The sequence below is a fragment of the Lissotriton vulgaris genome, chromosome 11 (genome assembly GCF_964263255.1).
Source record: "Lissotriton vulgaris chromosome 11, aLisVul1.2, whole genome shotgun sequence".
Lineage (NCBI taxonomy): Eukaryota > Metazoa > Chordata > Amphibia > Caudata > Salamandridae > Lissotriton > Lissotriton vulgaris.
The window spans coordinates 719,300,790-719,328,133 of record NC_141699.1 but is presented as its reverse complement, the minus strand read 5'-3'; positions in this window follow the sequence as shown (position 1 = coordinate 719,328,133).

The window sequence follows — 27,344 nt, the reverse complement described above, 5'->3', positions numbered from 1 at the left end:
TACGAAAAAGTATGGGAGACACTACAGAGTGGAGAGCTTTATTCCCTAATGACAAAGGTCCACCTAACAAGTGGATCGGTTAATGGGATGAGCCCCTCTACAAATGCAGAATGGAACTACCTGTTAGGGAGAGAATGAGGGAAGAGCTATGGTAATGTGGTAAATTAACAGCAAGTGAAATGAGGGATATGACAGTTCATTGTGTGAAGTGGGATGGGCAGAATAGACGTGGAGTAACCCATGGGCCTAGCATGAGTTGACATATCTCTCCAATGTACACCTTTTACACCGGAGGCAGCAACTTAAAATCTGTCTCTTTCCGATAGGCGCTGGTTTACCCTCCCCGTATCCTGACCTGCACAGTCCAACCTTCATACCACAAGCAAATAACTAAGTCACAACCTACAAACGCCAAGCGCTCACTCACCATCCTTTTCCCTTCTATATGGCCGGTGAGTGACTCTGCGCGCCGGAAGTTCGTCACTTCAACACGCCACAACAAAGCAGCCGTAACACTGCAGGAGAAATGTACATAGACAGAAAAGAGGGACGACCCCAAGGAAGGTAGGTAATTAGCGCTGCCAACTTAGAATGATGCTGTGGTGTACATCGATAGACAGAAACCAGAGCAAATAATAACCAGCGGATAACTAGAACCAATACCGCAGCCGTCAATGTAACTACTATTTCAGCTTCCGATTAGTCCCAGCAGCTTGCGCCCTACCTTTCATTGGTTTACTGTCTCTCTGTAAATTACATGCCCCGCCCACATGCATTAGACACCCCCAAAAAGTAAGTCACGTAGAACTTGCCGCTCCCTTACCGTGTAGTACGACAATAGACCCGCGTTGTAATCTAGCACGAACCAGCGGTACTGCCAACCTTTCATAACGTTCGTCCATTTGCTTAGCGAACCTTCAGAAAGCAGCCCGGGCTAAGTGAGAGGGCGGGGGCTGCCCGCGCATGCGCGCTCCGAGCCCCGGCGCCAAACCGGAGTGCGGCATCTGAAGTCCCGGGTCCCAGGAGCGGGCCCGGGTGAAGACCAGCGCTGCGGAGGAGACACGGAACACGCCGAAAGAGCCCGGTGAGTGGTGGGGGGTAGTGTACGCGCGTGTGTCTGTGTGCGCGAGAGCCCGTGAGTGGGGGGGTGGGGGGGTGTACAAGTGTGTCTGGGCGTGTGTCTGTCTGTGTGATCGGGGGTCTGTTTATGGGGGGGTGCGTGTGTGTATGCAGTGTGTGTGTGTGTCTGTGTATGCGTGTGGCTGTGTATGTGCGCATGCGTGAGTGTGGCTGTGTGAGTGTACAAGAGGGGCATGCCGCTGTGCGCGCCCACGAGGTAAAATCTCCGGCAGGAGAAGCGCGTGTCAGTCTGCTGTCCACATTCCCCCAAAAGTGATAACATAAGTTGTCTCACTCTAGACAGCAAAAGCTTCGCTTTTGCTTTCGTCTAGGCTCGACCTAAAAAAGGAGCATGTGCCCACAGTTAATCAACATCTGTCAATAAAGAATATCATTGTATTAAATCAATATGTTTTAGCAAACGGGCATTCTTATAATATATTCCCAAACAATCATTTCCTAGCCTATCAATATGTGGCATATGTATTGACCACATATTTTCAAAACCCGCTCTATCATGGCACATCCAAAAAACACCCTATGAGTCCCCCACACATCATTTAAGTATGTGGCGCAGTCAAAGTGTAGCACCATTTTGGACATGTTTAATTCAGGTAAAAGTGGTTCAAAGTGGGCTATTTGAACAAAATTGACACATCATACCGCATTTTAGATTCTCAATGCAATAATTGTTAAAACAACCACTGCTGGCACATTAAAAAATAGGACACTGTATTGAACATGCTTAAGTGATGGTGTCATATTGGATACGTTTGATTAAAGTCAAAGTGGTGTAAAACAGCCCTGTTTGAACCAGATTGACCTATCAGATTTCATATTCGAATCTCAATGCAGTAGTTGAAGATGGCTGAGATAATGCTCAACAATAAATTATTTCTTTATGACGGGCAGTAGTATCATCAAATGCAAGGTACTGCCATAGGTTTCAGGTATGCCCCCTTTTATGACAGCCTATTTATGGGTTGGTGTGAAAAGTAACATGTCTTGTTCCGAGAGGTTTCAGAATGGGTGCCCCACATTCGCTTCTGGGGGCGATATGTAGATGACATCGTTATTATTTGGACAGGTTCCTATACTGAAATTAAGGCTTGCCATGCTTACTTAAACAAGAATAATTACAATGTGACATCGACTATGACTTTTCTAAAAAACGATTTTTGAAATTACTATTATAAATGTCTGGTAATAAAATCCAGAGCATTCTTTACAGGAAATCCACTGCTTGCAATACCATTCTGTTGGCCACCAGTAGGCATCCAGCCAGTACAATTAAGCAATCCCAAATGGGGAAATGCCCTATAGTCGAAGGGATTGTAGTGAAGAGGAAAAGTGTGAACAAAAGCTTGACTTTATGATTAGAAGAATGACACAGAGAGGCTCCAATATGACCACCATATGATCACCTAACAGCTGTCACGATCCCACTCATATGGAAACCAGGAGCCGTGGATACCGAGATAGTCCTCCCTCTCACCTCCAGACCAACCCTCCACACTGATCAAGCAGTGTGGACAATTTGTCCCAAGGGGTAAAGAAGGAAAAAATACAAAGGAAGCAATCAGTTGGGGAGAAGACGTCAGCACAGAAGAGCCAAAGGACTCCCTTTATGAGAACTAGGACACGGGCTGGGGTCGGTCTCTCTTTGTTTGAACTTCGGATACCGCCACACTCTGGAAAACACAACCACACAAGAAACAGGTACCATGCATCATAGGAGAAATCTGTTTCACTCTCTGATAACCCTAACACTCCCTCCCTTTTCCCCTCATTTCTATAATACTACTCACCACATTCAAAAATGGAAAACGCAACCACCAAGAATGCATCCAGGGAAAGGTAATTGATGAACACGGGCACATATCCCTATTACCAGTCATAGGGGATAAGTGTCCAGTGATGGCAGCAAGGAAGGAAGGAACAAGCTCTGAGGGAGTCCTGAAAGAACCTAATGTTGGTCCCCAATTAGCTTGTATTGCAAGAGAACGAAAAAAAAACAAACAAGACAAAAAGCCTATACGTCCAATAGGACAGTGTGTTGACCCAAAATATGCTGTAATAATTTTAAAAAAAGGAGGTGATTCGAAGAGGACTCCAGGCAAGTAGGGACGAAACAAGGTGAGGAGAAAGGATAAGGATAATCTAAGAGCCATTCAAGCTAACCTGTTTTCTGAAGAGTCAAGGAGAGACATCCGTTGCGTGTGCGGCGAACCGCTGAGTACTTGTGTGAAACAATGAGGAACTGCACCTGCAGTTCTTGAAGGAAAAGAAAAGGAGGCGTGCACTGTAATAAGTCAAGCATGCTTGGACTTTAAAGGAGGAGCTGCACCCACAGTTCCAACGATGAAGGGGTGTGCGCAGCTGAAGGCCGCGCTCATATGCAAAATTTCAGGAGGCACGGCTCCAGCGGTCCTCCTCAGGCAGCGAAGTGTGCATGGTGGAATGTCGAGCGCACAAACAATATCCAGCAAGGAACCTCTCCAGCGGTCTTTGACAAGCAGAAGGGTATGCGCAGCGGAAGGCCAAGCATGCAAGTAAAACCCAGAGAGGAACCTCTCCAGCAGTCCTCTACAAGTGGTGAGGTGTGCACAGCGGAATGCTGGCACACAGTGACAAAAGGGGCAAATGCGATAAATCCTTTTCCCATGAAACCGGAAGTAACACTTAAAGCCAAGCAACTTGGCACTGGCTCACACGCCTTCTTATAGGTGCGCCTCCCCCATCTCACAGGGTGCGTGTTCAAATATCAGTTTGCTGTACTCTCGTGAGAGTAGGCGATCCAGTATTGAGGATAGGCAGGGAAGAGAAGAGAAATGCCAACAGATGACACCGAAGGAAAAAAGGGTGAGTAGGCCATTCATACCGGTTCTAGATGTGGCACACCAAGTAAGGAGAGTGACAGGAGTGTAATAGTGACTTTCAGGATAGTTATGTTCCCTGTAAGCCCCTTGGACATGTAATCCAGGTGGTAACAACAGCAGACCATACAAAAGGTGAAATCAATTGCTAGGGAAAATCTTATTAGGCCTATAATAAAAAATTATAAAAGCCTTCTGGCCTTTATTACGGCATTTTCCTCCAAGAGTCAACAAAGTTATAACATTCTTAATAAACATTGGGATCTTCTCCCTAATGTACCAGGTTTAGAGAATGTGCTTACAAATAAACCTCTGATCACATCTAGAGGGGGACACACCTTAAAGAAATTGTAATTCCTAGCTTCACTCCGTCAATGTGAAATTCTTTCAAAACTTGTATGCTAGATAAATCACAAGATTTGTTTTGCCTGTACTACATTTTCAGTGTGTGAATTAATAAGACTTCTAGTTTCAAATATAACTCTGGTCAGAATTGTAGAATCAGACATTTCATTAATTGCTGGACTAAACATGTGGTTTGTGGCTGTATCAAGATGTATCTGGGCACCACCACAAGAGAGCTGAGATTTTGCATTATGGAACATTTAACCTCATAGCTGCTATGGAACGTCCAGCTCCAGTGCTGAACGTTCCATTGCGCAGGTGCAGTTCGAACGTTCAACGCCCGACGGCAGCACTCCCGAGGTAGTGGTGCCGTCGGCCGGTGAATGTGCGCAGCACCTAAGGGGTTAAGAGCTTATCATAACAAAGATAAAACCTACCCATTGGTATTCCACAATTGTATGGCTAATGATGGGGAGTCTTTACAGTATTATGTGATTGAAAATATACCTAGTGATGTGAGCGATGGAGATAGGGAATGATGCCTGAGAACAACGCAGGGTAAACTGGATTTGAAATCTTGAGATCTGTAGAGTATGAGTCAAACAAAGAACATGAATAGCATTGTGAAGAAGTACATCTCAATTGTAGGTTGAATAAAAAGGTTTCTTTATTCTTATCAGAGGAAGAAAGGATCTCATCCACAGCAGAGACAGGCAGGCAGCAACTGACACAGTCCTGACCAGATTTAGAATCATAACATAACTACATCATCAGATTCTATGAATAACATTCTACAATGGGTAAGATACAGATGCAAACATAGAGAAGGATACCACACACCTTCCCCTGAAACACAAACAAAAAAAACAATAATAAAAAAAAAATGCTATTTCAAAATATAATCATTTAGAGCAGTAGGAGCACAACTTAAACGCGTGCTTTTCCTGGTAGGAGCATCAGACTTAACATGGACTCTTTTCTTGACCAAATTGCTGTTTGTTGCATACTTCTCAGTAGGACCTGAAAAGGAAGCAATTCGATTCAAATTCCAAATTCTTCCATCATTTAGCTTAACAGCATTACGAAACAGTTTTGTGACAACAAAAGGAGAAGAAAACTTTGGCCCTGAAGATCTAAGTGGGAGACGAACCCTCACCCGATCTCCAACACATACCCTGGTAAAAGCAACAGCATGTCTGCTATCAAAATTCTTCTTTCTCAGTTCTGACTTCACCTTTTGCTTTAATGGATCTGAGCCCTTGTTAAGATTACTTGTTTCCACCCCATAATTTCTCATCCAAGTCTGAAATAAAGAAGTGTTTGGAGTGCGACCACGAAAAAGTGCAAAAGGTATCTCACCTGTGGAGGAATGTGGTGTAATTCTATAAACCATGACTCTTTCCATAAGGTTATTTTTCCAATCTGAGCCTTGGTCTTTAGAAATCTGAATTGATTCCTTAAGTACGCGGTTGAACCTTTCCACCATTCCGTTACATTCTGGATGGTAGAGTGAACAACGCTTGTGTTTAACACCTTTACTAGCCAAAAAATCTTCCATCTCTTTTGATACCAGCTGTACCCCATTATCAGTAAGGATAGTTTCAGGAAACCCCTCCCTACTAAAAACATCACGTAAAAATTTTACAACATCTTTGGTCTCAATATTTTGGGTAATTTTTATTTCCGGCCAGCGTGAGAACATATCCATCATGACTAACACATACCGTTGAGAGTTTCCAGAAGAAATGGGACCTAGGATGTCCAAAGCAACATCCTGCCAACAACGCACAGGCGTATCCCTTATAACCATTGGTTGTGTCCTTGTCTTACAAACCTTGTCATAGGAGCTACATTCAACACAATCACGAATCATCCGTTCTACAAGAAGGTCGATACCTGGCCACCAGAAATGTAACCGTATCCTCTCCTTAGTTTTGGATATACCTTGATGTCCTTGGTGGGCCAAGAGAAGAATTTTCTCCCTAATCAAAGAAGGTGGAATAAGCCTTGTGCCTCTCCACAACAAACCATCCTTTAAGGACAACTCATCCTTGACATTCCAGTACTTCTTGGCACAATCGCTCAGATTCTTAAGACATGGCCACCCATTACTTAACAAATTACAAACTTCCTGTAACTCAGAGTCTGTACACATGGCATCTCTCCAATCACACTCTTGGATAATTCCTTCAACAATCTCACACACTTTAAACTCATCAATCTCCCACGAATCTTCAGATGATTCAACACTCTGGTCATTCTGTTCCACAACCAATCTAGAGAGACAATCGCAACTTTATTATTCACACCAGGTAAGTACTTCACCTCAAATTCAAATTCCTGGAGGGCGATAACCCATTTACAAATACGTGAGGAAATGGCATCCAATCCTTTTTTATAAAAGACTTCCTTCAACGGTTTATGATCAGTGTGAACCACAAATGAATTACCCCACAAGAACTTCTTCAGTTTCCTGATGGCCCAATAAATGCAAAGCGCCTCCTTTTCAATCACAGAATATGACAATTCTGGACCAACCAAGGACCTTGACAAGAACAAGATGGTAATCTCTTTCCCATCCCTCATTTGCTTGAGCACAGCTCCTAAACCACGAGAACTAGCATCTGTGACCAAAATTGAATCATTATTAACGTCAAAACTTTGTAACGAAGGAGCTAGACCTAAATCCTGTTTAACAAGTTCATACTCCTTTTGACAAATCTGAGACCAAGAAAACTTTATCCCTTTTTTTAACAAAGCTCTCATGTTAGAAGTCTTATTAGCAAAGTGCGGCACAAATTTATTATAATACTCCGCCATACCTAAAAAGGTAACCAACTCCTCTCTAGACTTTGGGGTAGGCAAGCTATGTATAGTCTTCACCAACTTATCTTTTGGTTTCACACCATCAGGAGTCAAACAGTGACCTAAATAGTCAATTTCAGTCAAATTAAATCTACACTTGTTTTCCCTTAAAGTCAAACCTCTGTCTTCGAAACGTTCTAGAACAGATCTAACTCTTAGATCATGCTCACTTTGTGATGACCCAAACACAAGTACATCATCCTGATAAATTTTGACTCCAGTAATACCCTTCAATACATCCTCCATCACTCGCTGAAAAACAGAGGCTGCAGAGATTAAGCCAAAAGGTAGGCGAGTAAACTTAAATGTTCCAAAAGGTGTGATGAAGGTTGTGAAACCCATGGATGTCTCATCAATCCTCACCTGATGGTATGCGGCCCTCAAGTCAAGAGTGGAGAACATGCAGGCATCTCCCAGCTGAGTTAACATTGTATTAATATTAGGAAGAGGATATCTATCTGCCACGACCTCTCTATTGAGACCTCTAAGGTCAACACAAAAACGAATCTCGCCTGAGGGTTTGCGAGCTAAAACGACAGGCGAAACCCATTCGCTTGCTTCAGATTTCACAATGATTCCATCACTCAAAAGTTTCTCCAACTCTAACCGCATTGGTTCCTGCATAGCTAAAGGAACGTTACGCACCTTACATGCCACAGGGACTGCATTTGTCTTCAAAACAATATTATGAACATAACCAGAAAGACAACCAAGCTTGTCACTAAAGACACCTTCGAATAGTCTTCGCCAATCAGGATAAGACCCCTCACTTTTATTCAAATTAGAGGTTTTTTGAACAGTTACCACATTACAGCCAGATGCAGATGGAGTCACATCCTTTAAAATAGGATAATTGTCACCAGAGTGAGATACTATATCTCTTAGAACAATGCAAGGATTTTCACCAGGAAGTAAAGCAAGATGTAAGTCTGCCTGATGAAACCAACTTAGAATGCTGTCCCCCCTGCATGAGATGTAAATTTTACCTGCAGTAAGTCGTCCCTTGTAGTCAATTTGACCATTGAAATAACCCACAAGTTTAATAGGTTTTCTCCCATAGGCCAGTGGTCTTATGTCAGGTTTAAAAACTTTTACCTTTCCAAAAAGTTTCTCATCAAAGAAAACTTCGGGTATTAAAGTAATTTTTGCCCCGGAGTCAAATAACATCTTGACTTCACAAATATCAATGCGTACCACATCAACAGCACCTTTACACTTTTTCCCATCAGATAATGATACTTCACCACAGTGTAATTCATCCGAATCAGGATCAAAGTCTTCATCAAATACAGAAATTTCACCACAATGCAAGTCATCTGAATTAGAGTCAGAGTCATCATCAATCAACACCTCTTTCACTTGTTTTTTCTTTTTGATCATTTGAGACCTGCAAGCCTTTGAGTAATGCCCTACTTTACCACAGTTATTACATTTAGAAGACAAAGCAGGGCATGACCTATCATTGGCTAAATGATCAAAGGCATTACAACGAAAACATTTTAATTTTGAATTAGTAGAGGTTCTGGAAAAATTATGAGAAGAAGAAGGAGTGGAACTGGACACTTTCTTTGAGATTCTAGTTGTTGATTTCAGGTCTGGTTTCTCTAGAGACTTATTCTTATTAACCACCAAGACTTTTTCTTCAGAGATCTCCTTTTCTTTCTTAAAAACCTTTACACATGCATCAGAATGCTCTAGTCTTTTAGCTATGGCGATGACTTCATCTAAGTTAGGATCATCTTTTTGCCACAATTCGTCCTTAATTTTTTCTAAACAACATCCTAGCATGAATTGATCACGCAATCTTTCTTCTAAGGTACCTTCGAATTTACAAGTGGCAGCTAATTTACGTAAAGCCGTGACATAAGTCTCAATAGACTCTTCATCTTTCATCTTTAACATAACTACATCATCAGATTCTATGAATAACATTCTACAATGGGTAAGATACAGATGCAAACATAGAGAAGGATACCACAAGCATCATTTTTTGTAGGTTGTTATTTGAAATAGTTGTCAGAGACTTGAGATTGACATATGCAAATATGGCCAATACATGGTACGGCTTATGAAATGGTTGACACACTTTCTATATGATTTACTTCAAAACATACATATGGGGCCTTAAAATATCATATATTATGAAGGTTCATCTTTGAGAGGACTGATGAGAAGAATGCTTTAATGAATATCATGGCATTTTTTGAATGGTGCCAAATAGTTCTAAGAGTATCGGGGTCGTGTACACTTCCAACCCTACAATCGCATCTAATTGGCCTTAGATCGGCATTAACATAAAAAGACGCAAATACACTAACTGTGTATTATTCTCATTTAGATTAACCATAGCTAATGTAGGCCTGAACTTTAAAATGGCTCTTGTATCCTGCCCTCTTGCTTTGTGACACATGTACATTTATTTCTTCTAGAAGGAGCTGAAATTCCAATTATCGAATGCAATGCTCTTTTGCTTTTTTTCCTATGTATAATATTTTTTTTTCATTATGAAAATCTTGGAATGTTATACTTTGTTTCAGTCATGAAATCACATGCAAAGTACTGGCTGGTCCATGTTACAGATAGTGTAAGTTTGAAGGATGGTGAGAAAAGCTGTGTTATGAGGGATCCCGAGAAGGCAATAAGCCTGGAATTGTATCATTTTATACTAACCTGATTGAATGTTTTTATGGGAACTGGTAGGCGTAGCAAATGTTAAAATTGTGTGATTTAAGCTAGTTCAGAGTAGATTACAGAGGAGAATGTGCAGAGCACAGTAAGTGATTTTAGGATACTCACTTTGTGAGAGACTGACTTTCTAAACCTATTTCCTTTGATTGTCAATACTTAAGTAACCCTTTATAGTGTAAAAAGATAGGGCAAATATCTTTTTTTTGTTTACAATATTAACTGAATGAACAATCTTTTCCTCTTTCATTATATTTCTGGATGGAATTCATTTTCAATGTGGCTTCTATAGTTCTGAAACTGGCCTATTTAAAGATGGCTGACACACTTTTTAGCTTGTGTGATTGTGAAACGACTGATATACAATTTTTGAATGATCAATTTCAAAAGATACATTTTGAACTTCTAGTTGTAAAATGCCATCAAATGCTCCCTTTGAGATAAACAATGAGAAGTAAGTTGAGATTTGCAGCACAGTTTTCCATTGAGTTACAGTTTATGGTTTCATGATGGCCGACGTTCATATACGTTAGACTGTCTATATCAAGGTTTATAGACTTATTGGCAGTTTAGTGACCAGTGTAATACTTCATTTGGGCCACTTTAATTTGAGTAACACTTCTGGTTTAGAGCGTATTTAAGTAAAACAATTTCAACACAGTGCCTTATTTAGACATGCCATGTTGATAAAGAAACATGCGGCTTCAGTTTACTATACAGGTATGAAACCGCTTAACACTACTTATAACGATGCTATTTAAATGTGTTTGTTTTAAATCAGAATCGTCTGTCATAGTGCTCCTGGGGTTTGGAATGCCTGTATCAGTTAACAAGGTTATTTGTATCTGAGGAACTGAGCAATTTTGTTTTGATAGACTCGTTATACCACTTTGATTGGAACTAAATGTGTGCAATATGGCAATCTATTTTTGAACACATTATGAGTGGTTGTTTTAACAACTATTCCAATGAGAATCGAATATGCAGTATGATGGGCAAACCTGGTTCAAATTGTCCCATTTTAGACCACTTTCACCTGCATTAAACTCATCCATTAGGCGCTCCACTTTGAATGTGCCACATACTTAATTGATGTGCGGTAATTATAGGGCGTTTTGTGAATGCACCATGATAGAACATGTTGTGTAAATATGTGGTCAATATATCTGCTACACTATGATTGGCTAGAAAATGATAGTTTGGGAATATATAATGGCCAACTCCATTTAAGAATGCCTGTTTGCTAAAACATATTGATTTAATGCAAAATTTTCCACAATGATGTTGTTTATGGACATATGTTTATTAATTGTCGACATATGCCCTTTTTTCTTTATTGATACAGCCTAAATATTTGTTTTATTGACTGTTTTCAAAGACCTGTTGTTGCACATTTCACTTTACTTGCGGATTAGATACAAACCTTTCGAAGACTGTTTGGAATTAGTGACTTCAAACATGGAATGTTTCATCGTGCGACTAATTCTTCAGTATTTGGATTACTTTTTTTCTTCTAATATTGGAATATTTACTCTCTTGTTTAGGGACTCAGATGATTGGGCACCATAATAAATGGCTTCGTTTATAAAGAGGATGTTTAACAGTTTATCATATAGATGCATTTTATACCTAGAGCTCAATTAATTTTAATGTCATCTCCATATAGACTGGAATTGCATAATTCATTATCTCAAGCAAGTGGCATCACCAATGACCAATCAGAGAATAGTCAGTGACTATATGGATGACCTGAAAGAGGCTCACATGGATGAAAACCCATTGGTCTATTGGTATGGTAAGATGCGCTAATGGCCAGAGCTCAGCAGGTTGGTAAGGAGTATCTGGCTTGCCCGGTAACCAATGTGTCTGCTGAGCATGTATTCGCTGCATCTGGTGCAGTTGTCACAGTCAGAAGGTCCAGTCTCCTGCCTCAAAAAGTGGAGAGATAGACCATGATTAAAATGAACCAACACTTTAGGCAAAAAGGTTGAACTCTACCTGAAACAACACAGGAGAAGGAGGAAGTCGATTGGTCAGACTCATATGCGTTAGCTGACAAACCTCTGGGAATGCCGTGAATTTAAGGATGAACTCTACTTCCCTGACTGAGTATGCCACAATAGAACTTTCACATTATTGTTGGACTGCTTGGCAATTTTTTTTTATATAGTTAAAGGAACCTTTATATATTTAGTGTCTGACTTATGCAGACCCACCATTTATTCACATGTATGGCTGGATTAGCGTTGGACCACTGTGCATAGAAGAAGCCTCCCCATTCATTTTATGAACATGAAGACAATGCCTGCCTCTGTTCTACCCTTATCCTTCTTTTTTGTAATACCTATCTGGGCTGCCTTGGTAAAGATCATTAATGTACAATACTGTAACTGTGTTGCTTCAATGGGAAAAGAGGAGATACAATAGACAAAAGTGCACCACCATGCTTGGACCGGAACAGGTAACTATTGTAGCGATGAGTCATATATTATTGAATGAGTATGAATGGCGATGTTTGATCTGGTGGCAGACAGTGAGGGTGTTCAAGTAATATTTTAAACTTGATTTTGATGATTTTCAATGTTTGGGGGCTGATGGGTGATACTGCATGGAGTTGATTGGCCCTTTCACACTAAATTTACTTGCATGGTCCACTCCTTGCTGTACTTTTTTTTGGGTTCTTCAGAAACTAGTCCGCTTAGTTAACAAATACAATCTATACAAAATGCTCAAATTCTTTTGTTCCTTCTGTTCAACTATAGCAGTGCACTACAGGTCTGTCTCGCTCAATCTCATTTGGGTCAGAACGACTTAGGAGTCAGATGGAGTTGGACTCAGTTCAGACTCGGGGGACACAGGGTGGGATACCTTAATGGCCAGAAGAAGGAATTTATCTGCTTCAAGTTCAACGGGATACCAACATGACTCAAATAGTTCTACTCATCCCTGTGAACTGGAGAGTGGTGCTTTTATTTGGTAAATGCTGAGTAGTGTGCTGGCTCAAATACCAAACTCCTCTAATGAAGTGGTTGTGGTTGGGGGGCTGTAACTGGAGACAGACATTTCACAGGATGGACGCTCTCAGCTAAATGTTATGATAGCTGTGAGATTGATTAGCCAGGTACATGCATCTACTTGTCTAGGATTGGTTGTAAAATTGTTCGCACTTCTCAATTAATCACACACGAGCCATTATGCAATTGCACTGCTGCAGCTTATGCTCTTGCTCTGCCTCTTGCTCCACTCCTCATGAAGCTTACCTTCTCTTTGACTCTACAATATCAACATTTAGTCTTTTATAATCCATAGGCATTCTCTTCCTCTGCACAAAATCTCCAACACTCCTGCTTACCTTACTGGACTTGTTCAGCCATGCAACGAAGATGGACATTCCGAAAAGAATACAGATGCACCCCTCAATTTAGCATTTATATGCAGTATCATTTTTCTTTTAACAATCATAATTTTGAAAACTGTGTGTTCACTCCTCCCTAATATACATTTCTCAAACCTAGATGACAGAACAATTAGATAATATCTTGGGTCTCAGGGACTGAAGGACTGTTTGCAATTGCAATGCATTAACTGAACTGTGTCATTCCTTCATTTACTCCCACAACAAATTTGATGATGATGATGATGTGCTGCTCATCCACCTGATGAATAATGTTGCTGTACATTGTTTGTCTTTGTCTCCCCTTTCCCCAACTCGCCATTCCCATCCATTCGTCAAACTTCTAACCCTCTTCCCTCAGCATGTGTGATATATTGAGGTGTGACTTACAAATGTACACCATAAATGGATCACACACTTGGTGGCGTGGATATGGTGAAAGTGACACCAGCTTACTGCGGAATCTTCTAAGTCACTCAAGAGTCAATAAAGCAACATCAAAAGTGTAACTTTAGCTTTGTGAATCAGGCCCTCCCTGTGTTGGTTGCAAAATCTTTTCAACATGGTCTAACCAAACCTCTCCTCATGAGTCCTGACTCCTGACTCAAGGATTTTGTAAGTTTAGTTTTATTCTTTTTTATATATTAGACCCCAGACTACTTGGGAATTCCTACTGCTAGGTTTGTTTTGTCATAAGAGTTTTTGTCATAGTGGTCTTTGATAACCCACTAACTCAAAGTTCAGTCTGGTTGACTGTATTGAATCTTTCCGAATAATCCAACAGTTGGAGTTCACCTCATTTGGAATAGGTGGGAGTGGGACCTCATCTTGTGATGTCTTCCCTGTTAGCACAAGAACACTAATAACACAATTCATAAAAAGGCCCTTTGCGAAAACCCTTCAATAAGGCTTAAGAAGATTGCGAGAGGTACCATCGCTTTATCAATTCAGGTAAAAGTGAACTTGAAGAACTAGTTGAAGACATAGTACTGAAGTTGTCCTTTGGAAGAAGAGGTAATAATACTACATTTTTGTGTATGCTGGCAGACACCTTACTATGCAAATAGTTACTGAGGCTAGGACAATGGCAGTTTCTACACTAACTGTATAATTGATTGGGGCTGGGTGCTACAGCACATTTTCCGTTGAAACAGCCACTACATTTGCACAGACATATAGTTTTACTGGTAAAACTATATAGTACACAAATTATAATGTGTGGAAATCGTGTTTCTTTGAATATTTATCATTTGTGCATCACCAAGTTAATGTCTTGATTCCATAAATAGGCACTTGGATGCAAAAGGGGGCAGACTACCAGTCCCACCCAACAACGTGGCTACTTTCACGCCCGGGGCTCTACTTAACCAGGGCAGGGCTCCCGCAGTGCAGGAATCCATAAAGCAGCACTTGGGGGCAACAGGGGGTCAGACTTTCAGTCCCACCCTGCAACGCTGCTACTTTCATGTCCGGAGGTGCTATTTAACCGGGGCAGGTCTCCCGCAGCGCAGGACACGTGGGGGCACATGCCTGGGCGAAGATCGGGCCAAGAGCGGGCCCTTCTGTACCTGTCTGCAGCCAGGCGAAGCTGGGCTGGGCCAACCCCTGCCGGCCGGCATCCAAAGATCTGCGATTAGTGCCAAGGGGGCTGGCTATCGTCCAGGCCAAAGCCCTTTAAGGTACAGCGCTATACCCTCCGTTGCTGCCAGACCCCACAAGTCAAGGGAACAAGGGAGCCATGTCTGGCTCTATTGCTGCCTGTGGCTGTCTCAGTGGGATGTCTTTTTGTTGGCTAGCATCACCTGGTTATAGTGGTCAGCGCTATCCCCGAGTGAAACAGCAACAATGGGGAAATGAACCTGTAGTGACAAAAAGCAAGCACCCCCCCACCATCCACTTTATCATTACTCCCAACCTCTATTGATAGGATGCAACAGAGGGCTATATGTGTGGTGGCCACCAGTATTGAACTAACTGAAAGGCGGCTGTCTCTAACTCCTGACTTACATCTCTCCTCAATGAGCTCTGGCTTCCCCCTTACCTCCCACGCCCCGGTAAACAATTCTCCCATGGCTCAGCACAAAGGCCGCGCAATGGTGTCTGAAGCTTCCAACGTCCACCCGCACAAAGGGGATGCCATCCCAGTCCCTGTCAAAAATGAGAAAACCAACAAACAGCTAGGATGGGGCCACATGGACGAAGCGTGACGATGGGACACCAGACTTTGGAGACCCCCTGGAGGCCCTGGACAGGGGATTGGCAGGCTATGTTACAGACCTGTACTATCCAGTATGGGCGACGAACTTGGTGGTGGATCTTCAGGTTCAGTTCAGGTCTATTGTAAAGGGTGAGCTCAGTTTCCTGGTAGCACGGGTAGATAAGCTGGCTGAACTGCTCGAGGCAGTCCAGCTTTATTTTCAAGGATTGGACGCTTGCTGCCAGGTAGATATTGTATCTGCCTCCTTTAGAGCAAGACAGGAGCCCCTACTTGCTCAAAATTCCATTCCCACCACCGACAACAATCAGGCCAACCATGAGGCAATGAACAGAGGCCGGCCACACCCTAACATGCTAACCGCGCAAGATTGTGTGTATCGACAGTGGCCCAGGTGCAGGGATGGGGTTGGACCTGTATCCAGCATAGAAGCCAGGGAAGAGAGTATAGTTCTGCGCTTTATTAACCTACCTCCCGCTTCATCCCCGTATGTCATTATGCTATCAGCTTAAAAGGGGGCAAAGGGAAACTCACCTTGAACTAAGGAACAAGTGCATGTTTTGGCAAACCAGGCAGAGGCAAGTTGCCTATAAATACGCAGGCGAGATTCTCTTGACTTGCAGGGTTAGTTGTGTGGGCAACAGACTGAAAGATGTGCAGAGGGACTGTATAGTGATCAATTTTAAAAATCCAACGTCTGTTCAAAGCCTTTTAGGTAGTAATCACTACAGGCAGGAGGGGGGCATCAGGTCTTTACCATATGGTTATTTCTACCCCTCAGGCCAAGCCCCAGTAATCAGAGAGCAAACAAACCAGGAGCTGGGGGTGTGGAATCAGAATCGTCAGTTAACCTGTTCATGGCAAGAACCCCCTAGACCTTTGTTATTCAGCATACCAACATGAAACAGATTTGGGGCCCTTGAGGCAGATGACTGACTCGAATTTTTTGTTGTCAGGAAGAAAAATCCTCCTGCCAGGGGGAACCATGGGAGCGGGCCATCCCAGTTAGGGAGTTCCATTATTCTAGTGTCGTACCTAGGCTGGGGGTTGGTGGAGGAAAGGCGTATCCCGATGCAATGCAGGGAGGTACTGACCGTAGCCAGCTGCCCAAGGTCAAAAAACCCCTTCAATAAGATTGTCCTATGGGGTAGCGCAGGCTAACGATCCATCAACCATAGTGGTCCTACATTCCCCGCCATCCATAGACAGTAGAAGTGATGTCATCATTAGATCGATGGCGGGGGCGTGGCTTGGGCGCAGATGGGAGAGGCGGCGTGAGCTCGGATCTCCGCGCCCGATCCCTGAAAGCATCCTGAATATCCTGTTCGCCCGGTACCGAGAACCGGCGCTCCCGGTGCATGAAAGGCTGGGGAAGCGCAGGCATACGATTGTGGGACAATCGGAACTATCCGCAAGTCTACTGGGGCGAATTAATGCAGAGGAGCAGAAGTGAAAGTAACGACAAAATGGCGGCGGAGCTCGGCGATTGAAGACCCTAGCTGCACGGAGCAACCCGTTGAACGATCGCGGAAAAGAAGTGAGAGCGCGAATGAACTGGGGGGTTGCTCTGACGGAGGTGCGGTGCGAGGACAAGAAACGGCGATTTCGGCATCTCATGGTCCTAGGCGGTCAATAGATCGGACCCGAGTTCTTAAAATGGCGGCTATGCACCTGATCTGCCTATGGTGCGCAAGCTTAAAGTGAGTTACCTTAAAGAAACCAATGCTCAAAGAAACTGTCGGGAACAGGTAGCGGCGAAATTGTCCCCACGACGAGCGGCTGGTGTCTGAGGTGCCGGTTCACAGTGAGGCTCTCGGAAGCTGGCGCTTTTAACACGGGAATCAACAACCTGGCTGCGGAAAGAAGCGGAGCCCTGGGGACCCTGTATGGCGCTGCAGTGCGGTGTGGAGCGGAGAAGACAGCGCATGGGAGACGGAGTGGCCGCTGAAGAGTCCGACAGCAAGGCCCGGGTGAGTGCGGTGCAATGTGCCTGAACCCTGTACTGCGGAGGTGGGGGCGGGTGTCAGGCGCGCAGCGCTGCAAGCACTAGGGCGAGAACATGCGACTGAGTGTGGCAGGCTACGAGAGAGGTACTGACTCCATGGAATGAAGGAGCGACAGAGACACAAGAAACATCCCAAACAGGCCATACATTAGGAAGGAGGAGGGAGCACACCATTTCCAAAGCGTATAACACCCAAGGAACATTCCGCAGTGCCTTGTCTGATTGCGCGTTTGAAGACAGAGTATTGAGACGCCCTGTGAACTGCTTGGACAATGGCGGGCTGCAGTGGGGCGGAATCCTTTGGTCCTCGTGAGCGAAGGGGGACCAGCTAAATCAGACGCGGTGACATTGGGTTTGTAACCTAATAGCCATTGGTGTGAATCTGCAGAGAGCAGGGACCTGAGCCCACTAACAGTGCTAGATTATAGCGGGCAGATGCAGTAGAGTACTCGGTTGGAACTGACTGCAGCAACAAAACTTTAGCGTGGCAATAGCACCAGTGAATACGACAGAAGGGATCGGACATTGTTTTAGGCACCCAGCTAGACCCTTGAGACCCCTGTGAACAGGCTCTGTGGGCTACCTAACTACGGGAGACTTGGTGGAGAGCAAGCATTGACAGGGCCTTGAGAGGAACAGAAGCACTGTGCTAAATAGGGGGGTCGTCTTTGGTTGCGATGAAGCCTAAAGGAAGGAGAGACGGGACAGCGGAGATGGACGATACTAATAAAGCGGAGCAGGGAACGGCAGAAGGATTGCCAGACCCGGGATTACAGCAACAATTCGACAGGATCTTAGAGGCCATAGCTGCATCAAAAGAAGCGCTCCAGCAGGACATTGCACAGGTGGCGACTGGGCTAGGGCTTTTGCGTGCAGACCATTCGAAATTGGCAGATAGAGTGAAAACAACTGAGAATGTTCTCCAGGACTTGACGCCGGCCCACGCTGCCCTGGAAGCCAAGATGGTGGACGTCCTGGACCGCATAGTAGCGCTGGAGAAGAAAGCGGAAGACTTCGGAAGTAGAAATAGACGCAATAACATACGCGTAGTGGGTCTCCCAGAGAAAATGGAGGGGGTCGATATGATTGGCTACTTAGAGAATTGGCTTAAGACAGTAGTTACACCAGAGGGGTTGTCCTCCTTCTTCACACTTGAGAGGGCACATAGGGTCCCAGCAAAGCAACCGTTGCCGGGCCGTCCTCCTAGGCCAGTAGTGGTCAGATTACTCCATTACAAAGACAGAGACCTGTTGATCCAAAGAGCGCGCACGGCTGGTCCCTTCACAGTAGGAAACAGCAAGGTAACAATATTCCCGGATTATACACAGGAGATTCAAAGACGCTGCGCATCGTTCCTGACGATCAAGAAAGAGCTTCGGGAAGAAGGGCTTCAATACTCATTGATTTTTCCTGCAAAGCTGAGAGTTATTGTAGATGATACAACACAGTTCTTTCTTACATCTGAGGAAGCGTGGGCATGGCTGGAAACCTATAGAGCGGGCACAGATCACAAAGGGCACCAACGGTCTGAACTGCCACAGGCACCACAAATGCGCAAATCCCAAAGAATAAGGAGGAGAAATAAGAGCCTGCGGAAACAACTGATGTCACAAGCAGCAGCAGACAGACAGGGAGCATTGGAAGGGACATCAGCGATAACCGGCTCGCAGAGGACTTAATCGACGGCAGGGACTGACTCGGAAGAGGACAAGGCACGATCAGACGCTGAAATGTCAGAAACGGATAGCAATAAGGGTCCAGATGTCACGCCTGGGACTGCAGAAGGCATGCTGGATGAATAACTTTATTGAGCGGACGCTAGCAGTTAGTACATTCACATGGAATGTTTGGACATAAAAAAATGCACCTGGGAATGGAATGGGAGGGAACAGGTATTGCAAGTTCCGTATGGTATCGCAGGGCGGCGGGGCCTGCGGCTGGCGCAGCTGCCTGTTGGGGCCAAGCAACCCCGAATTGCACTCAAGGCATGCCAGTGGTGACTACTACTGGGTATAGTTGTGTGAATTGTTGTCTGGTTTGGATGGGGACTGATAGTTTGATATTAGGTCCTGTTCTGGGGGGGTGGCGAGGGGGTGTTGAGTGGGGTGTTGGTGAAAGGAGGGATAATTTTGGTGTGGGCAAGCATAAAATGAGAAGCAGGAAGCTGTGGGATAATTACAATGGGAACGTTACCTAAATTGCGATGTATCACATGGAACGTACGAAGTCTGAATACAATGACAAGGCGCCACAAAGTCCATGCATATCTAGTGAGAAGGGGAATCCAAATAGCCCTACTTCAAGAAACCCATCTCACCAGGACGGAGGGGCAATCGCTGCATCGTAGATGGAGAGGTCAGGTTTTCAGCACGTCGTACTCGGCGTTTGCCAGAGGAGCGCTGATTTGGGTGAGAGCAGGTGTCCCTTTCCAGGCTACGAACCATATCTTAGACCCAGAAGGCAGATATGTGGCAGTGGAAGGTAGGCTATATGGAAGAGATGTTGTACTCTGTAGTATATATGCCCCAAATGTGGATCAAGCACGCTTCCTGGATCGTATATCTGGGGCGCTAGCACATTTCCTGGCCGGTCCAGCAATTGTGGGAGGTGACTTTAACTCCATAACGGACGTAGCTCTTGATAGGTCACATCCACCACTAGTTAATTCTCCCGTTCGTCGATTAGCCAGAAGTAGATCGGATTGGCAGTACAGATGGGGGTTAGTTGATGCATGGTGCTGACATCACCCTCGAGACAGGGACTATTCCTTTTTCTTGGCTTTACATGAGCTCCGTGTTAGAATAGATACAATCCTATGCTCTCAATCCATAGACCATATGGCGGTACACTCTGAGTATTTAACCAGGACTATATCTGACCATAACCCGCAGCTACTGTCTATTAATTGGCTACGGGCGAGATCTTCTATACCTACCTGGCAGCTTCGCCTGGAAACACTAGAAGACCAGGTTTTCCATACAGAGGTAAAAGAGGGCATTCAACGTTATTTTGAGGAGAATCAGGGAACAGCATCTACTAGAGCGGTAGAATGGGATGCATTTAAAGTGGTGGTGCGAGGGCTCTGTATCAGTAAATACTCGGGAGTAAGGAAAACAGTACTAAATGATGTAGCAAGGGCAAAGGGGAACCTAAGGGAAATAGAGAAACTAAGACCGGAACAACCAATACTGCAAACAAAACTATTGGCAGCAAAGGAGGCAGCAGCGACTGCGGTATACCGCTTGCAGAGTTTTGATTACCAGAGCTATACGGTAAAGGTTCATGCAGAAGGGGATAAAGTAGAGACGCTACTAGCGCGGTTGGCGAACTCGATTCCGAGAGGAGGCCCAGTTATGAGGATAGAGACGGCCACAGGGCACATGGTTTACCCGCAAAATGAGGTACTATCACGATTCCTAACCTTTTATGAATCCCTGTACAAATGTAATTTGGAAGTAGAGGAGACAGACATAGATGAATATTTGGCAGGGGTTCCACTTCCGCGACTAGACGAGGAACAAGCAGAAATACTAGGGCAAGCTATAACACTGGCTGAGATCCGGAGCACTATTAAACACATGGCCCGGAACAAAACACCGGGAGTAGATGGTCTACCCATAGAATTGTATGCACAGTATGTGGACATTTTGCCGCCCCGATTGTTGGAAGTTTTTACAGAAGCCAGGGAATTAGGCCAGTTGCCCACTTCATTGCGAGAAGCACTGATTATTCCCCTCCTAAAACCGGGACGAACAGATAGTGATGTGACCTCTTACAGACCACTGTCTATGTTAACAACGGACTACAACATTTTGAGCCGGATACTGGCAACCCGCCTATTGCCACATATGACAACGCTAGTACACGCAGACCAGGCGGGGTTTATTCCGACTAGGAATACATCTCCGAATATACGGAGGCTAGTGCGGGTTATGGGAGGCAACCACCAGGATCTACAATTGCCAGCGGTCCTATCAGCGGATATGGAAAAGGCTTTTGACAGTCTGGAGTGGGCATTCCTCCACAGGGTGCTGGAACGTTTCGGGCTTGGGAGCGCAGTTTGGGGCCTGGACAAGGCTATTGTATTCATCATCGAAGGCCAGAGTAAGATTGGGGGCGGTGATATCCTCCCAGCATCAAGTCATGAGGGGGACGAGACAGGGATGTTCCTTGTCCCCACTGCTGTTCATTCTAGCAATAAAACCTCTTGCAGTAAAAGCAAGGTCAGGGCAAATCTTTGAGGGACTATGGTTAAATGGAATGCCACAGCATATATCGTTATATGCAGATGACTTGCTCCTGCTTTTGGAAAACATAGAGGACGCATTGCTGGGAGCAATATCTCTGCTATCACGATTTGGAGAGCTATCGGGCCTCAGGGTAAACTGGCGTGACACATGCTTCTTCCCGATACAACCATGCAAGCGTCTGCCGACGCTGCCCAAGGAGATAAAGTGGGAGCCGACATGTCTCACTTACCTGGGGGTTCGAATCTATCATGAAGCAACGGACATGCTAGAAGGGAATGTGCGGCGCTGTATAAGTGACTTGAAGGGGAACATCTGTACAAAAGGGGGTGGTAATGGACGGAGCATCTGAACCAATCAAATAAGGGAAACTCCCCAATCAAGAAAGACCAAGGGGCAGTGAAGGTACAAAAGTACAGAGGTAGAGACCTGAATTTCCACACACATAGAATTTTCGCAATATGAGGATTTAAAAAAAAACAAAAAACAAAACAAAAGGGGGTGGTAATGGACGGAGCATCTGAACCAATCAAACACTCACACCCAGTCAAAAGATCTGGGTTTAATCCATCACCGTTCTGCCAAGCCATGCCTTCCCTGGACCGGAAACAAGCTTCCGAGGACCGGTTTCTGGCATTCCAGCCGTCTTCAGCCCGGCTTGCTTGAATCCAGTGGCAAAGTGAGCAAGAGACTCACGTCTGAGCATACCCTGCCACACTTATGGTGGCCAAAAGCGGTACAAAAGGGGGTGGTAATGGACGGAGCATCTGAACCAATCAAACACTCACACCCAGTCAAAAGATCTGGGTTTAATCCATCACCGTTCTTTAGCCCACTCTGCCACCCCAGTTCAGACATGGCTATATGAGAATCAGTCTGACCCTGTGCCTCATGGGAACAGTCCAGCCCGAACTGCCAAGCTATGCCTTCCCTGGGCCGGAAACAAGCTTCCGAGGACCGGTTTCTGGCATTCCAGCCGTCTTCAGCCCGGCTTGCTTGAATCCAGTGGCAAAGTGAGCAAGGGACTCACGTCTGAGCATACCCTGCCACACTTATGGCGGCCAAAAGCAGTACAAAAGGGGGTGGTAATGGAGGGAGCATCTGAACCAATCAAACACTCACACCCAGTCAAAAGATCTGGGTTTCATCCATCACCGTTCTTTAGCCCACTCTGCCACCCCAGTTCAGACATGGCTATATGCAAATCAGTCTGACCCTGTGCCTCATGGGAACAGTCCAGCCCGAACTGCCAAGCCATGCCTTTCCTGGACCAGAAACAAGCTTCCGAGGACCTGTTTCTGGCATTCCAGCCGTCTTCAGCCCGGCTTGCTTGAATCCAGTGGCAAAGTGAGCAAGGGACTCACGTCTGAGCATACCCTGCCACACTTATGGCGGCCAAAAGCGGTACAAAAGGGGGTGGTAATGGACGGAGCATCTGAACCAATCAAACACTCACACCCAGTCAAAAGATCTGGGTTTAATCCATCACCGTTCTTTAGCCCACTCTGCCACCCCAGTTCAGACATGGCTATATGCAAATCAATCTGACCCTGTGCCTCATGGGAACAGTCCAGCCCGAACTGCCAAGCCATGCCTTCCCTGGACCGGAAACAAGCTTCCGAGGACCGGTTTCTGGCATTCCAGCCGTCTTCAGCCCGGCTTGCTTGAATCCAGTGGCAAAGAAAGCAAGGGACTCACGTCTGAGCATACCCTGCCACACTTATGGCGGCCAAAGCGGTACAAAAGGGGGTGGTGATGGACGGACTGTTCCCATGAGGCACAGGGTCAGACTGATTTGCATATAGCCATGTCTGAACTGGGGTGGCAGAGTGGGCTAAAGAACGGTGATGGATCAAACCCAGATCTTTTGACTGGGTGTGAGTGTTTGAGTGGTTCAGATGCTCCGTCCATCACCACCCCCTTTTGTACCGATTTGGCCGCCAAAAGTGTGGCAGGGTATGCTCAGACGTGAGTCCCTTGCTCACTTTGCCACTGGATTCAAGCAAGCCGGGTTGAATACGGCTGGAATGCCAGAAACCGGTCCTCGGAAGCTTGTTTCTGGTCCAGGGAAAGCATGGCTTGGAAGTTCGGGCTGGACTGTTCCCATGAGGCACAGGGTCAGACTGATTTGCATATAGCCATGTCTGAACTGGGGCTGCAGAGTGGGCTAAAGAACGGTGATGGATCAAACCCAGATCTTTTGACTGGGTGTGAGTGTTTGATTGGTTCAGATGCTCCGTCCATCACCACCCCCTTTTGTACTGTTGAAGGAGAACATGGCATTCTGGTCGACACTCCCCCTTTCATTAGTGGGGAGAGTAGCTCTACTCAAAATGGTAGCTTTACCTAGACTGCTCTATTATTTCCGAACCCTGCCAGTTTGGATCACTCCGCGCATATTTAAAGAACTAAGGACATTGACTATTGGGTTTCTCTGGAGGAATGGACGGCAGCGAGTAGCGCTGACCAAACTGATGAGGCCTAAAACGGAGCGCGGGATGGCAGTTCCCGACTTTGAGCTTTATTATTTAGCAGCGCAGCTGCAGGTCCTTACACAAGGCGTTGCAGCGGAATTTCGGGGTCCTGAATATTTGCGGGGGAAAGGGATACAAAGGCATGTTCTATCGTATATAGTCTTACAACAAAAACTCAGCATGCGGGACTTAACAATGGAAGAGAGAACTCTGAGGTTGTGCTGGAACAGGAGTCGGTGTAGAGCAGGGGTAGCGCATCCCTATGCACCGGAAATCCCATTGGGAATGCTAACGGTACTACCGCACGGAGGGGATTGGACCCCCCTCATGGAGTGGGAACAGTTAGGACTCCAAATGGTGGGGGACCTGTACGACGAGGGGGAGCTGATGCCCTTTCAGGTGCTACAGGAGAGGTATGGCCTCCCGGAGGGTAGTTTCCTACTCCATGCGGCGGTGCTAGCGGCAATTCGGAGTCATTGGAGGGGAGGGCAAGTAGAACCAATAACTACAATGGCTTGCCAATATGTTATAATGGCAGCGGGGACTTTTAAAGCAGTCACATGTCTCCAATCCTAGATTCTACATGAGGGGTTGCGACCACTAGATGACCTGAATTTAAAATGGGAGGCAAACATAGGCCAACCAATACCAGACGCAGCATGGGGCCACATCCTTAAGAGGGCATGGAAGGAAACTCGGAATGCACGATTTCAGCAGGTGCAATTTTTCATATTGCACCGAGCCTATCTGACCCCAGGGAAGATCCGGAGCTATTTCCAGGTGCAGGATGCAGCGTGCCCCAGGTGTTCGGAACAGGGCGTAGAACTGGAGCATATGCTCTGGAACTGTCCGATCTTGGGACGATACTGGGTGGAGATAGGGGAACTCTTGAACGACATCACGGATAGACAATTAGACTACGATATGGCTGTATGCCTGTTGCATTGGTTTCCAAACACAACTAAAACCAAAATAACTAGCAAATTCATTGACTTGGGGTTGCTACTGGCGAAACGGGAAATAACCTGGCACTGGAATCAAAAGAAGGGCCATCAAGTAAGAGATGGAGGACAGAACTGTATAAATGGGCTAGCAGCGAGAGCACCATTAAATTTCAACAGGCTAGACAAACAGCAAATGAAAAGGCTCTGGAATTGGCGAGAGCTTGGGAAGCACTGGTACAGGCTCTGCTGGATTCGCAAAGGGGAGATGAGGATTAATGTATAAGAAACTTACATGTGATTATTGATATGCGACTTACGTTGTGAATAATGTCCTTATAGCTTGAACTATGCTGTGCTATATATTTGTTTGAAATGTGCCCACACCGATTGAAAAGGGAGGGGGGGGAACCTGGGGATGAGTTGGGAGTAAGCATGGAGACATATTTGATGGATACAAGCATTGTGATTCATGCCTTGGACTGTATGCTGATAAAATACTAATAAAATATGTTTTAAAAAAAATCATTAGATCGATGGCGATCAGGGTAAGTGCTTGCCAGAGGGAGGTTGGCCCACCGGTGACAGACACCCAGTCCCTAAACGTAAGCGGACACCTGGACTTACCCACGGTGTGGGTACTATCATTGAAAGTTGCGGGTCTTAGCTCAAAACTGGATAATCCTGATTGGGGAGTATTTGTCGTCCAATACGATGTTTGCATGTTCCAGGAAACCTAGGCTAGGGATGACCCGCATCAGCTGGGATCTGCGTAATTCGGAGTAGTTGCCACTGCAGCCGTGAATATTACGGTATCCAATTTCAAAACATCCCTCTTCCGGCTCAGCTGAGAGCTAATACTATAATATTCACTGCCCTCTAGAATCATGCCTCATAATGCTTTGCTGGGCCTTTGGTTGGCCTTGTATTTTTGCCCATAACTTTGCTTGGGGTGGTCCTAGGAGAATGGGACCACCACCGAATCGTTCAGCGTGATATGCTCTTTGTGTTCAAGGCATCTCTGTGGTCCTCCTCCTAGGTTAGGGGGGACCCCACAATCCTCACCTCTCTCATTGCCTAATATATTAAAAGTTCACTTTTGTGAATTGGTCATATGCTTTTTAGCATGTAAAGGTAAAGTTGTTTTATCAAGGGGTTGTGGGTGTAGTAGCTAAATCCGCTACATGGCAGAGTCAGAGTTTTTGCATGAATTCCGTGTTTTCAATGTAATGCGTAGTTAACAAATCTCCGCAACCTCCGCTAGCGGAGCGGAGATCATTGCCCACGGTTACCATGAATGGGGCTCCAAGATCGACCGCTACGTTTGGACCTTGGGGTAAGGCCACTTGCAGATGAAATTTCACTCAGACCCCTTACATTCTGGCGTCCCCTGTGGGCCACCCCATAATTGGCTCAATACAGGGAAGAGCTGAGGGAGGACTTGAGCCTCCTTTAGTGTGGGGCAACTACCATGGTTAGCTCATGTCAAGGACACACTTTTGGATATTGGTAGAGGAAACATGCTACAATTCTGATGTAGCCTGTGCAAACCTGCCCACCTGCAGGGGAGCTCTACAACTGGCTCTCTCATCACAGTGTTCCTGAGATTTAAAGATCAGTAAAGTTTAGAGCCTGTGTTAGATGACACTCACACCCGCCCCAGCTAGGAAGCTATACTTACAGTTTAGGTATGTGGTCCTCCTGCTGCGTGCCTTCACAAACAAATGTGCTGGCTCAACCCCTCTGGGCTGTCCGGCTTGCAGCAATGTAGAGGAGTCAGAATACCACATATTCTTTTTCTGTCCAGGCTATAGGAAGTGTAGGCATGGATGGTTGCTACAGCTATGCAGAAACCTGGGAACTCAGCACTGCTCAGAGGCATTTAGACTACCGAAATATAACATTCATTTGCCTATTGTATTTGCTGTGTTGCACTTTTTATTCTCTGTGTGGTGTGTCACAGAACGTTTTTGAATACCAACACACAGGTTTAAGCTGACAATCCTCTAAAGTTTTAACTGGATTTTTTACTCACTTTTATTATCTATGGTTTTAGGTGCACTTTTAGTGGTTGCAACATGACATATACTGGTTTTTATTAATGTTTTATTATATTTGTATATATCTACGTCTATTTTATGGGGTGCTGGCTCCTGTGATGGTAATTTTGACCCAAGC